The 13,325-nt window shown below is 40.4% G+C and overlaps 1 protein-coding gene and 1 long non-coding RNA gene across 3 annotated transcripts in view; one reads left to right on the forward strand and one right to left on the reverse strand.

The window, feature by feature from the left end:
• Snrk (SNF related kinase) overlaps positions 1–11,480 on the reverse strand; it is a 32,499-nt gene extending 21,019 nt beyond the window's left edge. The window contains exon 1 of the mRNA XM_076315511.1: positions 10,592–11,480. The gene's annotated coding sequence lies outside the window, so the exon portion shown is untranslated. The remainder of the gene's footprint in view (positions 1–10,591) is intronic.
• LOC143145856 (uncharacterized) lies at positions 1,501–7,874 on the forward strand. 2 transcript variants are annotated; one of them, XR_012991785.1, is made up of 4 exons: positions 1,501–1,688; positions 6,260–6,412; positions 6,581–6,797; positions 6,895–7,874. It is a non-coding gene; the product is annotated as an uncharacterized LOC143145856 (long non-coding RNA). The 2 variants fall into 2 exon arrangements; XR_012991783.1 differs by lacking the exon at positions 6,895–7,874 and having other exon boundaries at positions 1,502–1,688; positions 6,581–6,798.
• Positions 11,481–13,325: the final 1,845 nt, after the last annotated feature.

Below are 13,325 nucleotides of genomic sequence, written 5' to 3' on the forward strand. Positions count from 1 at the left end.
TTCGAATAATATTCATACAGTCGAGTACTCGAACAGTATTCGAATAATATTCGTACAGTCGACTACTCGAACAGTATTCGAATAATATTCGTACAGTCGAGTACTTGAACAGTATTCGAATAATATTCATACAGTCGAGTACTCGAACAGTATTCGAATAATATTCATACAGTCGAGTACTCGAACAGTATTCGGATAATGTTCGAACGATCCAGTATTCGAACGGCATTCGAATGGTCACGTATTCGAACGAATAGCAGTCCCAGTTACAACATGCTGACACGCACTGAAAACAGATAATCGCGAACGTAAATTGGATTTGGGTTCGTGGCAACAGAAATGCTTAATCCGACCATGCCAGCGGAATCACGCGTAGGATTATCCAAAGTAATTCAATTAGGATTCGTAGTCAATTTCACCGCAAGGACACAGTACTTACGCCCCACCGCTTCGAAATTCACGAAATAACTTCACGACTCTTCTTCGCGTCGTGCTCAAGTCGAATTAATTAGAAAATTACCGTATAATAGAGGATTATTAATATATAATAGAGGAACCTCTTTATAGGTTATATTCACCCATTAATCCTATCGTGCCAGCGTCCAGATTACTGCCATTCCAGTCAGACTCGGAGTGACATATTGGATTTTATTGAAACCTGAATACGTTGTACCCAATACCGATGTACAAACGTATCTCTCGATAATTGTATCTCTCATTTTTTCAATCAAAACTATCCTTCGAAACGAGTGTCAACCTTTTTCCATTATTAGAATATTTTAGTATTCGAATGATCGAGCATTCGAATACATAAAAAACACTCGATTCATGGCCCACATCGTACTACTCAAATATAATACATACTACCATTATCCAGATACTCGATCGATAATGTTCGAACGATTTAGTATTTGAATAATATTCATACAGTCGAGTACTCGAGCAGTCGAATATCATTATTCGAATCTTTGAGTATTCTAGTAGCATTATTCGAATATTTTAGTATTCGAATATTTGAAGTTAATTCGAATATGAATTACCACTCTCGAACTTCCAATCTAAAAAAATTCAAATAAGTAGAATAAATTGAAAAATTTTCGAAAAATGTCGATATAACACTATTGGTACTACCTCGTGAAGAAATTGACTAAAAACCGAGCAATTTACTGTCGCGTGGAAATTGATCGAAGTTAACGTTGCATCGAGGCGCGCCAGTCTGTGCGGTAATATGCATTTAGCGGTCAGACGACTAAACCTGCCATTGTTATGTAGGGTACGCGACCGCTGCAAAGTCTAGAATCGACGATTAACCTCTGCAACGAAAATTCTTCGTAATACGGTCAGTGGACATCGAGAGCTCTTTGTCAATGACATTAATCGTCCGAAACGTACGTTTCCTTGTCGGTGATTCCTCCGTTCCAAATCGGCGGGGAGATTTGTTTCATTGGTCCGCGGACGATGTATTTATTCAGCTTTACGAAGGGGTGGGAGTTCCTTGGTCCCTTGGTTACCGTTTGTCAGTATTGTAATTACGCTCGAAACTTGTGCACGTGTGCATTCCCGCAGTGGAAGTTCGAAACGGTGCGAACCAGTTGCAGCAATCCATTCGCAATACGGAAACACGACATGTGTTACGAAGACATTAGACGTGTTACGAAAACATTGCAAAATAGGTGTCAAACGTTGAGGTAAGTGAGTGCATTTGCAGGTAGTTGCCGGTTAAACTGTGATCGTTTGCTCAACGCTTTGCTAACTTTGAAGTCTTCCGGAAGGGAAAATGAAGTTACGTTGTTTCTTCACCGATCTTTCGAACGTGGAAAAAGTGGTTGGAAAAATTCTTTTTTAAACGAATTATCTTTGTTCCGTATTCGAGTAACCCGTTTATTGGTTTAAGAGTCGTTTATCGAAACGAAGCGCTGTATTACAAAATTGTAGGATGGATCGTTTTCAAAATTGGCAGAAATTATTCGAAATGCGTTCAAATATCGCCGAAGGGCACAATATACGAAAATTATTGATAAGATCGATAATGTTAGATTAAGAAGTGTCCGATCTCGCGTAAAATGACCCATGCGAATCGATAGCGATGACTTCACGCGCTTTTTGCACTAATTCGTCACTATCCGCCGACTTTGGCGAACTGGATATTTGAATCGTTTGAATAGTCTTCCAAGGGTCTATTTCGTTTGAATTTTAATGAACAGAATGTACAATTATACGGGCGTTCAAATTTTGAAATAGAATTTAATATTTGCTCTACTGTATTTTTCGCGATACGGTTCGTCGAAGTGCTTTCGGTAAAATATTAATAACTTTCGAACGAGTCGTCCGTTTCCCTCGAAACTTTAACAGTTGATGCCTCGAACATAATACCAAATATAGAAAAAATACTAAACGGATCGCGCTCATAGTGTCGTCGTAATATTTACTCAACCGTATTCTTCACGACAAGGTCCGCCGAACTACTTTCGGTAAAATATTAATAACTTTCAAACGAGTCGTCCGTTTTCCTTGAAACTTTAACAGTTGATAACTTGAACATAGTACCAAATATAGAAAAAATACTAAACGGATAGCGCTCATAGTGTCGTCGTAATATTTACTCAACCGTATTTTTCGCGACAAGGTCCGCCGAACTACTTTCGGTAAAATATTAATAACTTTCGAACGAGTCGTCCATTTTCCTCGAAACATTAACAGTTGATGCCTCGAACATAGTACCAAATATATAAAAAATACTAAACGGATCGCGCTCATAGTGTCGTCGTAATATTTACTCAACAGTATTTTCCGCGACAAGGTCCGCCGAACTGCTTTCGGTAAAATATTAATAACTTTCAAACGAGTTGTCCATTTTCCTCGAAACTTTAACAGTTGATGCCTCGAACATAATACCAAATATAGAAAAAATACTACACGGATAGCGCTCATAATGTCATTGTTAATATTTACTCAACCGTATTTTCCGCGACAAAGTCCGCCAAACTACTTTCGGTAAAATATTAATAACTTTCGAACAAGTCGTCCGTTTGCCTCGAAAATTTAACAGTTGATGCCTCGAACGTAATACTAGCTAGTGAAAAAATACTAAATAGATAGCGCTCATAGTGTCGTCGTAATATTTACTTAACCGTATTCTTCACGACAAGGTCCGCCGAACTGCTTTCGGTAAAATATTAATAACTTTCGAACGAGTCGTCCATTTCCCTCGAAATTTTAACAGTTGATGTCTCAAACATAATACCAGCTACTCACAAAATGCTAAACGGATAACGCTCATAGTGTCATCGTAACATTTACTCAACCGTATTTTCCGCGACAAGGTCCGCCGAACTACTTTCGGTAAAATATTAATAACTTTCGAACGAGTCGTCCATTTTCCTCGAAACTTTAACAGTCGATGCCTCGAACATAGTACCAAATATATAAAAAATACTAAACAGATAACGCTCATAGTGTCATCGTAACATTTACTCAACCGTATTCTCCGCGACAAGGTCCGCCGAACTACTTTCGCTAAAATATTAATAACTTTCGAACGATTCGTCCATTGTCCTCGAAACTTTGACAGTCGATACTTTAAACTTCTTACCACCGGGAGAAAAAATTCCCAACAGATGGCGCTTATACCATCGCCGGAAAAAATTCGGTTCGTTTACGCGACGGACGCGCGTCTTACCCGAGCGCTTCAAACGGGGTTGGTATCGTTTTCCGAGCATGGCGCGGTAAATTGACTTTCGAGTCCCCCGATTGGCCAGAAATCGAGAGGGGGGACGGCACGATGATTCCGTCGGGTGCTCGGGCAAGAAAAATCTCATTAGAGTGTAATTTCACCGGGAAAAACAAGTTTCACCACCGGTTGGCATTACGTGCAAAGGTCGAGCACGGTACACCTAAGCGGGCAACAGGCGCATTCACGTTACCGGGTTTTCGTGGATCATCGTCGATATCTTCGCCGCGTAAAATGCCAGCGTCGCGTCGCGTCGTGTCAGCGATAAATAAGCGAGATGAATAATGCGCTGGCTGGTTCTCCGTAATGCAACAGGAGTGAATTAATTACCAGGCTCTCGCGAGCGCATTGACGCACGTACCGACATCTACGCGACGCGACTTCTTCCTCGGATTCTCCTCTTTATCATCGATTGCGTATCAAGTCCAAGATAACGCACTTGTGCACGTTTCGCCGTGACAAACGTTGCTTGAACAGAGATAGATAGATAGAGAGAGAGAGAGAGAGAGAGAGAGAGAGAAAAATAAGAAGAAAATGTCGTCAAAGATAAACAAATAAATATTGTGTCGCCGCATAATGTAAACAATGTCTAACGACGAAAGAATCGCAAACAGTTCCGGTGTCTGTAGTGCAGAATGGATGGAACTTCTCGATTGTTTTTCTTTTCTTTTTTTTTTTTTATTATTGCTTTGGACGATTTAATTGGTCGAAATGTAACAAGGTTCTCGCGAGAGATCGGTTCGTTTCCGACATTATGATTCATTTCGAACTTTCTATTCTCTCGTCCAATTGGATACACGGGAATGAAAAAAAGAAAAGAAAAGAAAAAAAAAGAAGAGACATTGACTTCGAAGTTTCAAAGCCCGTGATAAATTTTCCAGCGAGTTCTTTCTCGATCTCATCGTTCGATCAATCTCTGAGGAATCGTATTTACTGTTTCCTCTCTGAAAGACGTATCTTCTACGGTAGAGAGACTCAACGATCTCTACGTGCAACCACGAATCAAGACCCGGGCAGATTTCATTGGAAACGAGAATAAAAAAAAAATAATAATAGTTGGAAATAGCGTTTCCATGTTTTATCGGGTGGCACGTTACGCGAGAATAAGTGGTAACGTTGATTTATTCGATGTTGCAGGTATTTAAAATAATCGTGGCATTTCGGTATTCGAAGTAACGGGGATATTCAAACAGCGAGGGTATTTCAGTGTCTGAGATAAGCGGGCGACACATTGTTCGAAATAGCAGATGGTTAATTATCTGAAATAACAGGTATTTTGTGGTAAGCTTTGAAATAACAGCGTTATCGTTGACGTAACGAATTTATTCGACTATCGAATAATTTATTGGCCATTTCCAAATAGAAAGTTACCGAGTTTCTAACGAAGCCTACAAACTTTTCGTCCCGTGTTCAGTTATAGAATGTACCAGCGAACTTTATATAAGAATTTATTGCACACTCTGTATATTTATAATTTTTATGAATCATTCACATATTGTATATCCGACGTTATAAATATGCATGATGAATGATGAACCAACAAAATACCAACGCAATGTATATATATATATATATACATATACATATATATGTATATATATACATATACATGTGTATATATATATATATGTATATACACATTATTTCATTATAACGAGAGGAAGAGATCTTTAATTTCATTTGTTAGAAAATTTTAAAAGACGTTGGTCATTCCCAAAAGTACTTCACTATTTTATTATTACAAATAGGAAATTATTATTTTCAGCGTTATTTTACAAAAGTAGATACTAGTAGATATATGTATATACACATTATTTCATTATAACGAGAGGAAGAGATCTTTAATTTCATTTGTTAGAAAATTTTAAAAGACGTTGGTCATTTCCAAAAGTACTTCATTATTTTATTATTACGAAATTATTATTTTCAGCGTTATTTTACAAAAGTAGATACTAGTAGATATATGTATATATGTATATACACATTATTTCATTATAACGACAGGAAGAGATCTTTAATTTCATTTGTTAGAAAATTTTAGAAGGCGTTAATCATTCCCAAAAGTACTTCATTATTTTATTATTACAAATACGAAATTATTATTTTCAGCGTTATTTTACAAAAGTAGATACTAGTAGATATATGTATATATGTATATACACATTATTTCATTATAACGAGAGGAAGAGATCTTTTTTAATTTCATTTGTTAGAAAATTTTAAAAGGCGTTGGTCATACCCAAAAGTACTTCATTATTTTATTATTGCAAATACGAAATTATTATTTTCAGCGTTATTTTACAAAGATAGATACTAATGCAACTACAACGCAATAAATATATATATATACACACACACATACATATACATGTGTGTATATATTTATATATGTATAAACACATTATTTCATTATAACGAGAGGAAGAGATCTTTTTTAATTTCATTTGTTAGAAAATTTTAGAAGGCGTTGGTCATTCCCAAAACTATTTCATTATTTTATTATTACAAATACGAAATTATTATTTTCAGTGTTATTTTACAAAGGTAGATACTAATGCGCAAACAAGTGATCGGAACAGGAACAACAAATAAAGAAAGACGAAGGAAGAGAATGTCAATCACAGAACAAATCGTCCAGCCATCACAAATGTTGAATTTCTTCTGTACCTATTAACAATACATGTATGTTGCTCAATATTATATTACCTACTTTACTATCTGTACCAACAATTTGTTTCGTACACACAAACACTATGACTTATGTACGTTCCCAATACCTATTTGTTTTCCCAACTGATTTACGAGTACTCCCCACCTTCCATTATCTCAACTTCAAATATTATGTTTTAGATGTCTAACAAACTTCTTTGATACCGAGGATGACTCAATGGGTAGACGCGAAAACGTTCTATAATAAACTGCTCGCACCGAATAATACTCGAAGAAATTTATTTCACGAAGAACCATTAATTCTTGTTGTCAGTTACCCGAACGAGAATTGGTAAAAAAGAAAAACATTCTCGCATTTCTGCTTCGTTTCCGTCCCTCTGGATGATTATTCCTCAACGTACGCGCGTTACGTATATTTATTTTCTACATTCAAACAATTCGAACGCTACATATGTTTCCAGGCGAAAAATCACCCCTTTGTATTTATTTTCTAGGATAAAAAAAAAAACCAACACACAATATATATACATACTTCGTATCACGTTCGTGATAAACAAAACGACGTACTTTTAGGTCGAACGAATTGACAATCGTATTTAAATTTAATCCCTCCAAAAAAAAAAAAAAAATCAAAAATCAAAAATCAAATTAATTCCATCCCAAAACAAAGGGTTCAATATTAAAAACGCTCTGTGAAAACGCTCCAGTAACGTGCAATTGAGTTCTCGTCGTATTTCAAACAATGTGTAAAAAAAAGAAAAATAAATAAATAAAAAGGAAAGAAAAAAATGTAAGAATGATTGCATTGCACAATGGTCGCGTTGGCTCGCGAAAACGGTATACGCTACGCTCGCGCCGAATAGGCCGAACGGGGAACGGGGATTGGCGTACGCACAGGGTTCCGTGAAATCCTCGATTTAAGAGGCGATAACCTATGGTAATGCGTAACGTAAACGCACCACCACGGGTGCGTAACAGGTAGCGCGCTCGCGTACCGTTACCGAGATTCCTCGGGCGTCTTTAACGCGCGGATGATGCCCGCCGCACGCGGAAATCCGTGGAAACCGCGACGCGGATAAAACGACGCGGACCGATATTTATTCGTCCACGGGCACGAAGGAATAATTAGGACCGATTAGAACGTTTCACCGCGCGTTCGCCAATGTCGGGGGAAGGGAGAGTCACGACCACCACACGGGCGCAATGCGACGAAACGCGTGTGTGCATTCCACGGTATAACCTGCCCGAGAGGCACCTACACGTATGCATCTCTATACTTGCGTATAAATGAGTGCACTCGTGCGCGTGTGTATGCGCGCGCGCGTGTAAATAACAGGTATTTTGAGTAAGTGTAAATGTATTTTGTGCGTGTGCGTGTGTGTGTAAATAACAGGTATTTTGAGTAAGTGTAAATGTGTTTTGTGCGTGTGTATGTAAACAACAGGTATTTTGAGTAAGTGTAAGTGTGTGTGTAAATAACAGGTATTTTAAGTAAGTGTAAAATATGTGTCTGTGTATATATATATGTATGTATATATATGTGCATGTATATATATATATGTATATATATACATATGTGTATGTTTATTATATATATATATATATATATATATATATATATGCACACACACAGATAGGCAGAGCGAAGAGAAACGAGAAGTAGAGGGAGAAAGAAGGACGATCGAAGCGGAGACTCTGTAATCTGTATCCGTGAGACGATGGTGTACCGTGCCACGCCATTTTTAGTCGTCTCGCACTCTTTTCCTCCTCCCTTTCCTTCCGTCTCTTTGACCCCTTTCTCCGGCGACGGTAAACGAACATGACGTAATAAGACATTAACATTTCACTGGGCTCCCCTCCGAACCCCTCCCCCCACCTACCTCCTACCGCTCCGCGGTGGTTCGTTAACCCATCCAATCGAAATAACGAGGGACGTTCGGTGGTCGATTTTTTCTTTTTCGTATTTTCCTTTTTCTTCGTTTTTTCTTTTCTTTCGGTTTCCTCTACGAAGTGGCTCGTTCCGCGCACCGTCCGTCGCGCGTGTTTCCGGTCAAGCGTATCCGCGTTATTCTCGGACATATTCGTTATTAATTGGGCTTAAGAAAGAGACGTCGCGCATGCGTTTTTAGACGTTGCACGGGGAACCCACAGGGTCGCTACACCATTCGTAACGGTGTGTGGACGCGCGTTCGAAAGAGACACTTTTGAACATACGTACGTATACAGTGTGTATACGCCGGGCGATAAAGCGAACGCAGATAAGGTGGTATTTATTTAAAAACGTATTCGTTGGTTAACCGAGCGTGTATTCCGTACGAGTCGTTCGAACGATAAAATTAATTTTCAACGTTATCCACCGACGCTCGCCCGACCTTAGAATCTTGGAAAAAATTGTATGTCAATATTGTTAACCTAGAAAACAAATACGTGTAAACAACACCGGTTAATAATAAATATTTAAGACGGAAACGCGTAACTTTTTTTTCTTTTACTATTCCGAGTGAGCGTCCGAGCGAGGAAAAATTTATCTTTATTTTATTTAGCACGAGGTCTTTCGAGTATTTGAAATTTTCCATAGTTGGGAACAACACGGGGGAAATATCGAGTGGGACGTTCAACGGTGAATTTTACTCGACGATTGTTGCTAACAATCCGTTCAGAATTCGTAAACAACCGATATTTCCATTCCGTTGAATGTTAATCCAGTTAGATGTACGGTAGGCCAAAATGTGTGACTTTCTAACAGACACCGCCAGAGGGCTATTGACATAAACCGCATTCCGGGGATATTAACTGCACAGTGTGTCCGCGGATAGAAATTATTCTTGACGCTAAATAGCGCCCAAAGCAGAGTTTTCCAAACAAGTCTCACCGAACAATTTCAACGGTAAATCTGGAACGATAAAATAAGTCTCGTGGTTCGTGTTCTTGACACCTCCGGTGTTTTCCGTGTCAGGTCGATCTTTGTAAATGCAACGCGTTTCAACGGTTTCCGTTAAAAATTTTATCCACGCTCCCGAGTGTTTCGAATCGTAGATGGGGAATATTTGTTTCGTCGCTTCGAAAGTGGACGCGCGATGAAAATAAAATATTTCCATTTCCTTCCGTGAAGTGGCGTGAAAATACGGCGATTTTACTTTCTAAGTTTTCATCTACACACGATGGACTATTTTAGTTGCATTCACTTTGGTGTCTAGCACTTAAAATAGAGTTTGAAATACCTCCATGTCGAATGGTATCCGGGTCTGGATGAGTTTACTTGGAACGAAACTTCGGTTTTCGCGACCATCGAAATGAAATGTATCTTATCCGTACGATAATGAGTCGTACATGCAAATAACGCGACCTGTTCGCTATTCAAAAGGCATATTTTACCCAGTTCTGTAAAGGAGGTTGGGCAGCATTGCGTTTTTTGTTGCACCTATAAAACCACTTTGTGCTAATTCCCGATGCGATACCATGGAACAACCTATTATCGCGAATACTTCGAGCAGGTGTTACGGACACGTAAATTTAGTCGAGGTGGTATAAGCTACTACGAGAGGAACGAAACCTCCGATGACCTGAATTTCAAGGAACGCGTACGTATCCTGAAGCGAGCACAGACCGCGATAATTGTTGCAAATCGCGATACGCGCAACACACATTTCGTTAGAAACGTTCAGCGTTGGAAAGTTCGACATCTATTTGTCTAACACTCGCGTTTCAAGGTCGCATCAGGTTCCGTACCTACAAGAAATTAAATATGGCGGAAACGGTCTTACGAGAACGCAGAAGGATCTTTCGTGATACGTAACGGGTGTCCGGAACGGTTGGCACTCGAGCCTCTTGTCATTCGCGTTTATCGCGTGCACGCAAGTAGCCGCGACTGTATCGTGCAGGGTAGGTCGCGAATGTTTATAAACGAATCACGTATCGGCCGATACGTTAAATGCCTGGTCGTCGCACGCGCGAACGTTAACGATGATTCCGGGACACTTTGTCGCTAAAAATACAAGTGAAAACGCGCGAGATGTCAACGGAAAACGCATCGACCCGGCGACAATTTCCGCATACGAGTACCGTAACGCCTAAGGGTTCTAAGAATGGTCGAAAGCGAGCGAACTGGGAGTGGACGATATACAAAGAGACGTTAGGAGCCATTTTTACAGAAGAGTCCACTAAATGTACCGTTGAATAAAATACACGTACCGCTTTGCCCGCTAGACAAACGAATCCAGCCAGCACCTGACTTGGCCTCTCGTCCGATGGACTGTCATTTGTGATAAAGGTTCATACGCGTGCCCGAACGCCGCGATGATTGATGCACGGCACCTGAGGACCGTTGCTCGGCCGATTTCTTCGCACGTTTGCTCTCCTCGTTCGTCGAAAGGCAACCCACGCCGACGATGCAGTTTCAAACAAACTCTCTACGACTACCACGACGACTATCACGACGACTATCACGACGACTACGACGACGACTACGACGACGACAACGACGTTAAGTCGTCGCTGATTGCCACTCGCGCACGCACTCACGGCAATAGGATGTATGTTTACACGGCACCGCACTGTCTCCTTCTTGCACTATCGTTCGTCGACACGATACTCTTCCCTCACCGAGCCTCACGGCTCCGTACACCCTTCGTTGCTGAATTACCTCTTCCTTCTCGAAGCTGACTCTTCGCTGTTTCTCGCTTTTTGGCACCCCACCCACCCGCAACCCCTCTGACCCTTCGATCCAGGCCGTACGAAGAGGAAAAGGAAGATTTCCCTGCTCCTTCCTCGACGAAGTGCCCCGACACACTTCTAGCCTCGTCTCTCTTCCAACCGCGTCCTGGCTCTCTGTCGCTCGGCCGACTGCCTCTCGCTCCCCCACTGTTTTCGCTCTCTCTGTCTCTTCCCGTGCTCGTCGCTCGCCTCGTCGCTCTCTTCTTCTTCGTTCCACGGACCCGGACGACCGTTCCGATCTCGCGCACACCACGCACGCTCGACCGATCACTCGCGACCGGTGCTCGCACTCTCGCGGAATTTAATTTTCTTCGAGCGATTAGATAAAACCCGACGGACACCGCGAGCGTCGACGACAGACGCGCTCGCGACACCGTGACACGGAAAAGCTGAGAAAACGTACACACACGACTCGAGCTGCGTGCAACTTGCGCCGCGTCTGCACCGTCACGGTGGCGCCATCTGATGCCGCGTTACGCGTACCACGGTCGGCTTGGGAGTAGCGCGAAAATTCGAAACGCGATTACTCGTTGAGAAGACTCGTCTTGCCGGACTACGATCGAGCTTGGAGAAATGAACAGTAACGATGATCGGGGTCTAGAAAAGGGATTGGAATCTTTGAAAATCGTACCGTGACAATTATCGTTGTTATCGATTTTCTACCGTTCGAAGCAACAACGTAGAAATCGATCAGCTTTTAACAAGAGTGAACCGTTTCGATACGTTTACTGTTAGCTAAAACAGGGATCACTGAGAAGACAGAAACAATCACAGTTATCGACCGAGCCGTTGAAACTGTCCGCGAGGTACAGCTGGAATTGCCTCGAGAGCGCACAGTGTTCAACGAAGCCACGACAGATGTCGCTAGCGTACAGGATCGCGCAATACTCTCGATCGTTAGTACGCTATTAATTACATTAATTGCATAAGCGTGACGGGGGAATTTATGTCAAATGCGAACAGGAAGGAATTATCTGCTATTGACGTATCGCGGATCGAATGCATTGGCGTAGCCACGTCGAGACAGAGGGCCGCTGCGAATTCTTATATACGTTGAAAGTATTCTTAATTCAGTGACGAGCCGCGGTCCTATACGTTCGCCGAAATTGGGCTAGACAAATTCCAAGAATGGAACGCAATCGGCCCGAATACTCATTCACAGCGGAACAAGCATAGTTTAATTTGTTTATTAGACGTTACGACCGTTTGCGTTTTGGCTCTCGTCGGTGCATACGTTTCGATCGTCCCGCATATACGAAAATAAGAAATCGAATAATACCATAAAAATGCATCGTTTTCAAATCTTTCGATTCTTACAGTAACAATAATATTATCGTGATTTCAAAAATGTACACAATTCTTATTTTCTTTCTTTTGATAGAATCCTTAATACCATTTTATATTAATCTCTCTCACACTCGTCCCTTATACCCTCTTCCATGTGCAACCATACTTATCGAAGAGGATCAAACCAAAAATTCTTGAAGCTACCAAATCAATCTAGGCTAATGCATCCATAGTATCTACGGTATATAAACAGTTCATAGTGTCTTTTAATTTTGTTTTTAATTTCCTTTTCTTCAATTTTTCCACATTACTCTTTTTAATGTTCTTTGTCTTTTTAATTTTCTTTTCTTCAATTTTTCCACATTTCTATTTTTAATTTTCTTTTCTTCAATTTTTCCACATTACTCTTTTTAATTTTCTTTTTTTCCATTTTTCCACATTACTCTTTTTAATTTTCTTTTCTTTCATTTTTCCACATTACTCTTTTTAATTTTCTTTTCTTCAATTTTTCCACATTACTCTTTTTAATTTTCTATTCTTCAATTTTTCCACATTACTCTCTTTAATTTTCTTTGTCTCTTCAATTTTCTTTTCATCAAATTTTCCACATCACTCTCTCTTACTCTCGTCCCTCATTTCCCTGTTCAACAACCATAGCCACCAAACAGAATCGAACCAAAAATTCTCCAACCTACCAAATCGATCTACTCTGATGAATCCACAATATTTTCTACGATCTATAAACAGAATTCACAGTTCACCTGAAAATGTTCAATCATATTTCTCGTTTCCCCGCACAACACCCCTCCCAAATCGGTATCCCCCTATCGACGTCCCATTTCCTTTCCGAAGCTGTCGCTTACCACGGTGAAAATAACTCGCGCGTTAGTCATCGTTCCCCATAAAGCACGCAGAAAGCTCATCG

The sequence above is a fragment of the Ptiloglossa arizonensis genome, chromosome 1, assembly GCF_051014685.1.
Source record: "Ptiloglossa arizonensis isolate GNS036 chromosome 1, iyPtiAriz1_principal, whole genome shotgun sequence".
Lineage (NCBI taxonomy): Eukaryota > Metazoa > Arthropoda > Insecta > Hymenoptera > Colletidae > Ptiloglossa > Ptiloglossa arizonensis.